Below are 12,081 nucleotides of genomic sequence, written 5' to 3'. Positions count from 1 at the left end.
CAATCTCTCCCGAACTACGGTCTCTCTCAGAAGAAAAAAAAATACATTAACGAAGAGGCCTATTATGAGCTACAAAGCTTATAAACCGCTGCAAACTGCCAACCCTATCCACAGAAATACAGAGGTACAATGTTAATCTACTTAAAAATACACAGTATAAAAAGAAAACAAAAAATGTGAGTCCCTAAAATTTAGTTTATGAAAACCCTCACCCCCTACAAAAACAGCGACAGAAGGAAACTACAGCACAGCACTCCAAACTTAATTAAATGTCCTCAAACATTTGGGATATGATAAAATATCTTGAACCATAAATTCAGAAACTAGGGGCAGAAATGGACAAAAAAGCAGAAAGAAATGAGAGTTGGTTGACCTCAGGAAAGAAATACAAGAAAAGACAAAAGTATACCAAAAATGAAGAATTAAGACCACATTATAAAGTGCACAAGGAATTACAGATTCTAATGAAAACATAAGGAATGTTGAAAAGAAGAAAAAAAAACAGACTAAAAAGAATATTTAGAAAGTAAAAAGGTGAGAATGTGGCTGAAATGAAAGGGGATATAATGGCAAAAGTTTCAACTGATGTATAAGTATTAAAAATAAATACACAAAGCAATGGAACAAATATTAATATTAAAAAATAGGCATATAGGATTACCTCAAACTAAAATGCTTTTGCATAGCAAAGAAAACAATCAACAGAGTGAAGAGACAGAGAAAGAGAAAACACCTGCAAACTATGTATCTGGTAAGGGGTTAATACCAAAAGCGTATGAGGAGGTCAAACAACTCAAAAGCAAGAAAACAAATAACTTTAAAAATGAACAAAGACCTAAGTAGGTACTTTTCAGAAAAAGTTTATGAAAACAATCCCCTCCCCTATTATACAAATAGCCAACAGATATATGAAAAAATGTTCTGCACCATTAAACACCAAGGAAATGAAAATAAAACCACAATGAGATATCACCTCACACTTGCTAGAATGGCTATTATCAAAAAGACAAAAGATAAGTGTTGACAAGAATGTGGAGAAAATGGTACCCTTCTACACTATTGGTGGGAATCTAAATTAGTATAGCTGTTCATGAAAACCAGGATGAAAGTTCCTCAAAAAAATTAAAAATAGAACTACCAAATGGTCCAGTAATTCTACTACTGGGTGTACATATCCAAAGAAAATGAAATCAATATGTTGAAAAGACATCTACACTCCCATGTTCACGGCTGCATTATTCACAATAGCTAAGATATGGAATCAATCGAAATATCCATCAGTAGATAAATGGATAAAGGAAATGTGGTATATGAACACAGCAGAGTACTATTCAACCTATACTAAAAAAACAAAAGAAACCCTGCCATTTGCAACAATATGGATGAAACTGGAGGACATGATGTTAAGTGAAATAAGCAAGGCATAGAAAGACAAATGCTACATGATCTCACTCACATGTAGAATCTAAAAAAGACAAACTCACAGAAGCAGAGAGTAGAACGGATTGAAGCGGGAGTTGGAGGGATGAGTTGGAGAGATGTTGGTAAAGGGACACAAAAATCTCAGTTATACAGGAGTGATAAGTTAAAAAGAACCACTGTATAACAGTGTATTTACTTAAAAATTGCTAAGAGATTTTTAAGTGTTCTCACCACAAAAACGTTAAGTACGTGAAGTAATGCATTTATTAGTCTGATTGATCCATTCTACAATGTATACACATATCAAAACATAATGTACATCATAAATACATACAATTTTCATGTCATTTAAAAATCATTAAATAGGAAGTATTAAAACTATAATCCAAGAAAATTTTCTAGAAATAAAGGAAGACTTGAATTTACATACTGAAAGAGTCCACTGGATACCAGTGAAAACTAACCTGTAATGATCAACTTCAAAACATATCCTTAGAAAACGAATAGACTTTAAAGGTAAAGAAAAAAATCATCATGGTCACTGTACAAAAACCAAATGCCTTGTAATGGCGAGAGAGTTCAATTGCCATCAGACTTCTCAAAAAACAATATGAAGTAAGGGAATCATGGAAAAGCACTTTTTTTTAACTCGAAGAAGTAACATTTGAATCCAAGATTTAGATATTATCAAGCAGCCCCTTCAAGCCTAAAGGCCATAAAAAATTTACAAAGTAAGCAGTTTTCAACATGCGAAATCTGCACCATAAGCCCTTCTTAAGGAATCAAGCTATTCAAAGATGAACTTCATCCCAACAATAGACTAGTGGTTGGACTTGAGGAAAAAGACTGACAGTGATCATTTATCATATTTACTTATAGATCTAGAACAGTTAGAGATGGGGTTGAAGAATAAGAAGATATGATACATGCTGTGTGTTATGAATGTATATTCTGAAAGTGCTACGATTTGGACGTTTGTCCCCATCAAATCTCATGTTGAAATTTATTTATATTATTTTTAAAATTTTTCAATAGCTTTAGGGGTACAAGTAGTTTTGGTTACACAGATAAATTTTATAGTGATGAAATCTGGGCTTTTAGTGTACCCATCACCCAAATAGTGTACATTGTACCCAACAGGTGATTTTTTAATCCCTTACCACCTTCCCCCTTTCTGAGTCTCCAATGTCCATTACAGCATTCTGTATGCTGTCATTTATCCAGAAGGTTAGTCCCCCCTTAGAAGTGAGAACATGTAGTACTTGGTTTTCTGTTCCTGGGTTACTTTACTTAGAATAATGACCCTCAGGTCTATCCAAGGTGCTGCAAAGACATTATTTCATTCTTTTTAAAGGCTGAGTAGTATTCCACTGTGTGTGTATGTATACATCATATAAATATATATATATATATATATATATATCCTTTTTAAAGGCTGAGTAGTATTCCACTGTGTGTGTATGTGTACATCATATATATATATATATTCTTTTAAAGGGTGAGTAGTATTCCACTGTCTGTGTATGTGTACATCATATATATATATATTTTTTTTTCTTTTTAAAGGCTGAGTAGTATTCCACTGTGTGTGTATGTGTGCATCATATATATATATTCTTTTTAAAGGCTGAGTAGTATTCCACTGTGTGTGTATGTATGCATCATATATATACATATTCTTTTTCAAGGCTTAGTATTCCACTGTGTGTGTGTGTGTACATCATATATATATATATATTCTTTTTCAAGGCTGAGTAGTATTCCACTGTGTGTGTGTACATCATATATATATATACATATATATATATATATATATGTTCTTTTTCAAGGCTGAGTAGTATTCCACTGTGTATGTGTACATCATATATATATATTCTTTTTAAAGGCTAAGTAGTATTCCACTGTGTGTGTGTATGTGTACATCATATATATATATATATATCCTTTTTAAAGGCTGAGTAGTATTCCACTGTGTGTGTGTGTGTGCAACACACACACACACACACACACACACACACATATATATATATAAAACATTTTCTTTATCCACTCATTGATTTGATGGACTCTTAGGTTGATTCCGTATCTTCTCCATTGTGAATTCTACTGTGACAAACATACTAGTGCAGGTATCTTTTTCATATAATGACATATTTTCCTTTGGGCAGGTATCAGTAGTGAGACTGCTAAACTGAATGGTAGGTCTAACTTTTAGTTCTTTGATAAATTTCCATAGTGTTTTCCATAGAGGTTGAACTAATTTACATTCTCGCCAACAGTGTATAAGTGTTCCCTGTCCGCACACAACAAAAAAAGAAGTTTTTTGACTTCTTAATGGCCATTCTGACTAGGGCAAATTGGTATCTTGTTGCAGTTTTAATTTGCATTTCTGTGATGACTAGTGATATTGAGCATTTTTCATATGTTTGTTAGTCTTTTGTGTATCTTCTTTTGAGAAACGTCTGTTCATGTTGTTTTTCTACTTTTTAATGGAATTATTTATTTTCTTGCTGATTTGAGTTCCTTGTAGATTATGGACATTCGTTCTTTGTCAGATATATAGTTTACAAATATTTTCTCCCATTCTGTAGGTTCTCTATTTACTCTCTGTTTACAATGCTGATTATCTCTTTTGCTGTACAAAGCTTTTTAGTTTAATAGAGTCCCCTTTATTTATTTTTGTTGCATTTGCTCTGTCTCGTACTCATAAATTCTCTGCCTATGCCAATATCCAGAACTTTTCCTAGGGTTTCTTCTAAAATTGTTATGGTTTCAGGTCTTATATTTGACCCTTTTCCTGTTTTCAAAACAAAGGTGCGGCTTGCTGCCGGCGCTCATTTAATTTTACATAAACACGCTCTTTGAGGCTGAAGCAAATCTGAGTGATAGTCAATGTGAAAATAAAATATAAAAACTGTTTTTCGAGTTATTTCTAAACAGAACTAACATCAGAATTGTCTGAATCATCAGAATCGCCTATTTCAGAAAAACTGAATTCATCAAACGAATCTTTGACCAACTTTTCAAGAACAATATTAACATCATATGTAGGAACGCTGTTTTCTAGGATTTGACATTTTCAATGATTGAGATTATATTTTGTAAGTGGAAATACCGCTACTAAAAACGGAGTGCTATAAATAGGATAATGTCTTTTGTTTCCAAAGTTGATATACTAGAGCAATGCAAAAATAATAATAACAGGGTGCTATTTTGTGGAAAATTTACTTTGGGGTAAATGATGCAGCCGCAAGCACCACTGGTGAGTATTCTCAGAGCAAATGGGGAAAGGGTTAAGTCTTTAATCCATCTTGAGTAAAGTTTTGTAGACAGTGAGAGATAGGGATCCAGTTTCATTCTTCTGTGTATGGCTATCCAATTTTCCAGCACCACCGAATGAACAGGGTGTCCTTTCCCCCATTTTATGTTTCAGTCTGCTCTGTCAAAGATCAGTTGGTTGTAGGTATTTGGCTTTATAGCTGAGTTCTCTATTCTGTGTTATTGGTACATGTGTCTATTTTTATACCAGTTATCATTCTGTGTTGATTACTGTAGCCTTGCAGTATAATTTAAAGATAGTTAAAGTGATAACCCCAGAGTTCTTTTGTTTGCTCAGGACTGCTTTTGCTATTCAGGATTTTTGGTTTATTTGAATTTAGGATTTTCTTTTCTAATTCTGAGAAAAGTGGTGTTTTTGGCAGGATATGATGGCACACGCCTGTAATTCCAGCTGCTTGGGAGGCTAAGCCAGGAGGCTGAGGTTGAAGTGAGCCAAGATTGCACAACTGCACTCCACACTGGGTGAAAGAGTAAAATTCTCTCTAAAAGAAAGAAAGAAAAAAAAAAGGCATTGGTGGTATTTTGGTAGAAACTGTATTGAATGTGTAGATTGTTTTGGGCAGTATGGTCATCTTCACAATACTGATTCTTTCAATTCATGAGCATAGGAGGTTTTTCTATTTGTTTGTATCATCTATGATTTCTTTCATCAGTGTTTTGCAGTTCTATGTGTAGAGATCTTTCACCTCTTTGGTTAAGTATATTCCTAGGGTTTTTTTTTTTTTTTTTCTTTCTTTTTTTGCAGTAATTGTAAATGGGACTGAGTTCTTGATTTGATTCTCAGTTTGGTACATTACTGGTACATAGCAGTAGTACTGATGTGTGTATGACGATTTTGTAACCTGACACTTTACTGATTCATTTATCCAATCTAGGAGATTTTGGAGGAGTCTTTAGAATTTTGAAGGTGTAAGATCACATCATCAGCAAACAGAGATAGTTTGATTTCTCTTTTCTAACTTAGATGCCCTTTATTTCTTTCTCTTGCCTGACTGTTCTAGATAGAACTTCTAGTACTACGCTGAATAAAAGTGGTAGAAGTGGGCATTCTTCTCTGTTCCAGTTCTTAGGAAGAATGCTTTCAGTTTTTCCCCATTCAGTGTGTTGGCTGTGAGTCTGTCATATATGGCTTTTATTATTTTAAGGTATGTTCTTTCTGTGCCTAGTTTGTTGAGAACTTTTTTTTTTTTTTTTTTTTGGAGACACAGTCTTGCTCTGTTGCCCAGGCTGGAGTGCAGTGGCCGGATCTCAGCTCACTGCAAGCTCCGCCTTCCAGGTTTACGCCATTCTCCTGCCTCAGCCTCCCGAGTAGCTGGGACTACAGATGCCCGCCACCTCGCCCGGCTAGTTTTTTGTATTTTTTTAGTAGAGACGGGGTTTCACCGTGTTAGCCAGGATGGTCTTGATCTCCTGACCTCATGATCCACCCGTCTCGGCCTCCCAAAGTGCTGGGATTACAGGCTTGAGCCGCCGCGCCCAGCCTGTTGAGAACCTTTATCATGAAGGGATACTGAATTTTATCAAATGCTTTTTCTTCATCTATGGAAATTTTTTTTTGTTTTAATTATATTTATGTGGTGAATCACATTTATTGATTTGCATATGTTGAACCATCCTTGCATTCTTGGTATGAAACCCACTTGATGCTGAATTATCTTGTTGATATACTGCTGAATCTGGTTTGCTAGAATTTTGTTGAGGATTTTTGCACCTATGTTCATTAGGAATATTGGTCTGCAGTTTTCCTTGTTTGTTGTGTCTTTTCCTGGCTTTGGTATCAGGGTGATACTGGTTTCACAGAAATAATTAGGGAGGATTCCCTCTTTCTCAATCTTCTGGAATAGTTTCAGTAGAATTAGTATCAGTTCTTCTTTGAATGTCTGGTAAAATTCAGCTGTGAATCCATCTGGTCCTGGGCATTTGTTGTTGTTGTTGTTGTTGGGAGATTTTTTATTACTGATTCAACCTCACTACTTATTACTTGGTCCATTCAGGATTTCTGTTTCTTCCTGATTCAAACTTGTGGGGTTGTGTGTTTCTAGGAATGTATCCATTTCCTCTAGACTTTCTAGTTTGTGTGCATAGACATATTCACAGTAGTCTTAGATCATCTTTTCCAGTGTTCTACACATTCAGAGAAACTTTCTAATCATAAACTACAGAAATGATCTCTGAAAGCGTAGTCTTCATGTTGAAGTTTAACTGCCAGCATGACAGTATTGGAAAGTGGGGCCTAATGGGAGTTGTTTGGGTCATGGAGTCAGATGTCTCATAAATTGATTAATGCCATCTCATGGGAATCAGTTCTAACTCGAACAGGACTCGATTAGTTACCATGATATGGGGTTGTTATAAAGCGAGTAGGCCTCCTCAGTCCCCTCTCTCTGCACAAGCCCCTTCCCCTTCCAGTTTCTTCCATGAGTTGAAGCAGCACAAAACCTTTATACAATGAGCTGTCCACTCTTGTACTTTCCAGTCACCAGAATTACGAGCCAAATAAAATTGTTTTCTTTATAAAACATCCAGCTTCAGTTATTCTGTTGTAGCCACACTAAACAGAATAAATCAGAGGAAACTGGGTACAGAAGGAAGTGGAAAGAAGTCTAGTTCATTGAATGTTATATAGGCAATAGGTAGAAAATAAAGAATACCATTAAAAATGGACAAACTGGATAGTAAATGATTAAGACAATAGGGACCACAGCCATTTAAAAAAGTATAACCTAGAAAAGCAGCACCTAGAACAAAACTATAAACCTTACCAAACACGAAAAGACACTTAAAAAAAACCCAGAAGGACAGAAAACAATGTAGAAAAATAAACCCAACAAATATAATACACATAACTTTAAAAGATATGGAAGAGTTAAAATGTATCAGTTATAAATAAATGAAAATGGATTTAACTTAGACATTAAAAAAATTTGCAATTTGGCTCATGAAGACCCAAAAATATGCAATATACAAGAAACACACCCAAAACAAAGTGATTCAGAAAGGCTAAAAATAAAAGTGATGGGCACAGACAGACACAGCAGGATAATGAAAACAGTAAGGAATAAATAGGAGGGTATGTGTGTGCTACTGGTGCCAAACAAAGGAGAATTCAAACTAAAAAGTACTATATGATGGGTAGGAAACCTTTAAATGTGAGAAGTCATAATTTAAAATGGAGATATTAGAATTATGAATATCTAGTCAACACAACACAGCAACTTTATAAAAGCAAAACCTCCAGGAGACACAGCAAAGAAAGAGAAAGAACCACACCAAACAGGAGATCAAGTAGATAAAATAAGAATATAGAAGACCAAAACAGCAAAATAAAGACAGATACTTTAAATGCACATCAAACTTTTTACAGTAGAGAGTAAACCTTCTCAACTATATATAGAATATTCACAAAAAAACTGGTCATACATTAGCTTATAAAGAAGTCATTAGAAAGTTCCATAAAGCAGAAATTTTACAATGTTCTCTGACTATAATGCAATAAAATTATACATTATTAGCAATAACAAAGAAAGGTCCTTCCAATTAGAAATAAACCTATTAAACAATTATTGGGTAAAAGAAAAACATAAACCAAAATCACAAAATTCCTAATAAATTATGTAATTGACCAATATTAATCAGTGATATCATTCTTAAGGATGTGATCAAAGTAAAATTCATAGGCTTAGATATTTTTATCAATAAAAATGAAAGAAAAAGTGAATTAAATTGCTAGCTAAAACTAGTAGTTAGAGGCCGGGCGCGGTGGCTCAAGCCTGTAATCCCAGCACTTTGGGAGGCCGAGGCGGGTGGATCACGAGGTCAGGAGATCGAGACTATCCTGGCTAACATGGTGAAACCCCGTCTCTACTAAAAATACAAAAAACTAGCCGGGCGTGGTGGCGGGCGCCTGTAGTCTCAGCTACTTGGGAGGCTGAGGCGGGAGAATGGCGTGAACCCGGGAGGCGGAGCTTGCAGTGAGCCGAGATCACGCCACTGCACTCCAGCCTGGGAGACACAGCGAGACTCCGTCTCAAAAAAAAAAAAAAACTAGTAGTTAACAAAGTAGGCCGGGCGCGGTGGCTCAAGCCTGTAATCCCAGCACTTTGGGAGGCCAAGATGGGCGGATCACGAGGTCAGGAGATCGAGACCATCCAGGCTAAACCAGTGAAACCCCGTCTCTACTAAAAAATACAAAAAACTAGCCGGGCGAGGTGGCGGGCGCCTGTAGTCCCAGCTACTCGGGAGGCTGAGGCAGGAGAATGGCGTAAACCCGGAAGGTGGAGCTTGCAGTGAGCTGAAATCCGGCCACTGCACTCCAGCCTGGGCTACCGAGTGAGACTCCGTCTCAAAAACAAAAAAAACCCAAAACAACAACAACAAAAAAAAAAAAAGTAAAAAAAAAAACCCCCAAAATTTTAAAATCATGAAAATAGAGATTAATAATGTAGACAACAGAAAAACAATAGCTCTAATAAATCAAAACGAATTTTTTGGAAAAATTTAACACAATAGGCATGACCCTAGCTAATTTAATGAAAAAAGAGGGTGGGAAGCATAAATATGTAAAACAAGAAATGACAGGAGGGAAACAACTATTGGAAAAACACTGAAATAACCATTTTAATAAATGTAAGATTCTATTTTACAGACATCACGACAAGTATATTAGATCACCTAGGTGAATGGGTAATTACCAGGCAAGTATAGTTTATTACAATTGGACCCATTAGAGGTAGAAAGCTCAAACAGACCAATTTCCTGAGAAGAAACAGAGAACGTCATTAAGGAAGCATCCTACCAAAAACTCACCAGGCTAAGATAGTTTCACAGAGTGAAACCTTCAAATACTAGATTGTTCATATTCTCTGTAAATTTTTCCAGAGAAGTAAAAAGGAAAACTTCATATTTCTTTTTATTTATATGTATAATATCAATACCTAAGCCCGATAAAGAAAATGCAAAGTAAATTACAAATTAATATCACTTATCAATATTTATGCAAAAATACTAACAAAATATTAGGAAACATAATCCAATGCCACATTAAAAGAATGCTACACCATAACCAAGAGATATTTATTCCAACAATGCACAGTTGGTTCAATATTAGGGAACCCATTAATATAATACACTATACCAATAGATTTAGATAGAAAAACCATATCATTACCTCCATAGATGCTAAAAAAGCTTTTCAACAAAATTCAATATTCTTTCTTGATAACAACACTTAACAGAAATCAGTGGATACTTCCTATTATGGACCCGATACTGGTATGCCCCCAAAATTAATTGCTGTTGAAGTCCCAACTCTTAATATGACTATAGTTGGAAGTAGGCTCTTTGGGGAGGTAATTAAAATTAAATGGCTTTAATTTTCCTAAGGTGGGGCACTGATCCACAGGATTAGTGTCCTTATAAAAAGAGACATGAGAGAACCTGCTGTTTCTCTCTCCTCATCCCTCCAACCCCGTCATGTGAGGACACAGGAAGGTGGTGGCCATCCACAAGTCAGGAAGAGAGCCCTCGCCAGAAACTGAATTGCTTGGTATCTTGATGTGGGACTTCTAGCCTCCAGAACTCTGAGAAAGTAAATTGCTGTTTTTTAAGCCACTCAGTCTATAGATTTTGTTATGGCAACCTGAGCTCAGACACTTTAAATTTCCACTAAGATAAGGAACCTGGAAAGGATGCTCGCTATCTCCACTACTATTTAACATAGTCCTGGACTGGAGGTATTAGCCAGTACAATTAGATAAAAGAATCAACCATAGGCATAAGAATTGGAAAAAAAAGAAGTAAAACTATCTCTATTTGCAGATGTGATTGTATATCTGAAAATCCCTAGAAAGTGAATGATAAAACTAACTGAAATAATTTTAAAAACTCAGTAAAATAGCAGAAAAAAATCAACATATAGAAATATAGTCTTCACATAATTAGGAACCCATTACAGGACATAATAGCAAAACAAAAACACCTCCATCTCCATTGCAACAAAGAAGACAAAATGTTAAGGATTAAGTGTTAACAAACAATGTGTAAACCCTACATGAGAAAAAGTTTAAAACAATCCTTAAAGACAACAAAAGTAGATGTGATGAAAGGAGAAAAAAAAAGAGCTCTTGGTCTTGAACATGATAACTCAACATCATAAAGTTAATTTATAAATAGCACGATCTCAATAAAAACACCAACGAGCTTTTTTATGGAGTTAGATAAGCTGATACTAAATTTCACATGGATAAACGAACAGGTAGGAAGAGCTAGGAAAACACTAAAAATGAACATTTCTGAAAGGAGGCTAAGCCCTATCAGGCATTAACACACACTATAAAGCCTCTGAAAGCCTTTACAAAACAGTCACATTCTGGTATGTGGATAGATACATCTGTGGAGTGCAATCCAAAGTCCAGAAATAGACCCGAGCACATAGAGAACTGCAGTATATGATAAAGGCAGTATTTCAAACCACTGGGACAAAGATAAACTTTTAAATGCACGGTGATGGGGCAAGTGGTTAGTCATATGGAAAACACAATGAGATCTATACCTCATGCCGTACAAAAGAAAAAAACCCCGATGTACCAGGGATCTAAATATAAAAAATGAAATAATATAATTCCGCTACAAAAAAAATGGGTAAATTTATCTTTAGTTGGGATACAGGAAGAGGCTTTCTAACTATGACTTAGAATCTAGATGCAATTTAAAAAAAGACTAATGAATCTAACTGTTAATACATTTTTAAAAGTTTGCGTGGTTGAAAAAAAGTACCATAAACAAAGTCAAAAGACAACTGGCAAATTAGGAGAAATTATTTGTAGCATATACCACCATTATGTTTATAGACTAATATCCCTAAAAGATAATAAGAACTCCTAAAACCTGAGAGAAACAAAGAACAAGAAAACCTGACAGATGGGCAAATGGTGTGTGCCTGTTGTCCCAGCTACTCAGGGAGCTGACGTGAGCGAATTACTTGAGCCTAGCGTTCGAGGCCAGCCTGGGCAATACAGGAAGACCTGTCTTTAAAAATAAAAAAAAAAAAACTTGACAGAAAAATGGGCAAAAGACAGGAAGAGCTAAAACGTAAAAAAAGAAAAAAAAAGGGCCGTCAACATATGGAAAAAAACAGTTCAACTTCACTCATAGTAAGAGAAATGCAAATTACAACTATACCGAATACTATTTATCATTATCAATCGGCAAAACTTAAAAGACATGACAACTCACTTTGTTGGGAAGGCTGTGGAAGACAAGCATTTTTATTCTATGGAAATGCAAGCTGGTATAACTTCCAATTTGGCAATGTCTAACAAA

General features: G+C 35.3%; 1 protein-coding gene and 1 pseudogene across 2 annotated transcripts in view; both read right to left on the bottom strand.

Moving 5' to 3' along the window:
• Positions 1 to 12,081, bottom strand: part of DCBLD2 (discoidin, CUB and LCCL domain containing 2) — a 91,939-nt gene that overhangs the window by 54,271 nt on the left and 25,587 nt on the right. The gene's annotated exons all lie outside the window — the stretch shown is intronic.
• On the bottom strand, positions 6,853 to 6,948 carry LOC114676667 (small nucleolar RNA U3; annotated as a pseudogene).

The sequence above is a fragment of the Macaca mulatta genome, chromosome 2, assembly GCF_049350105.2.
Source record: "Macaca mulatta isolate MMU2019108-1 chromosome 2, T2T-MMU8v2.0, whole genome shotgun sequence".
NCBI classification, from domain to species: Eukaryota; Metazoa; Chordata; class Mammalia; order Primates; family Cercopithecidae; genus Macaca; species Macaca mulatta.
Note: the sequence above shows the minus strand (reverse complement) of the source record. Positions and strands in the feature narration are given on the sequence as shown.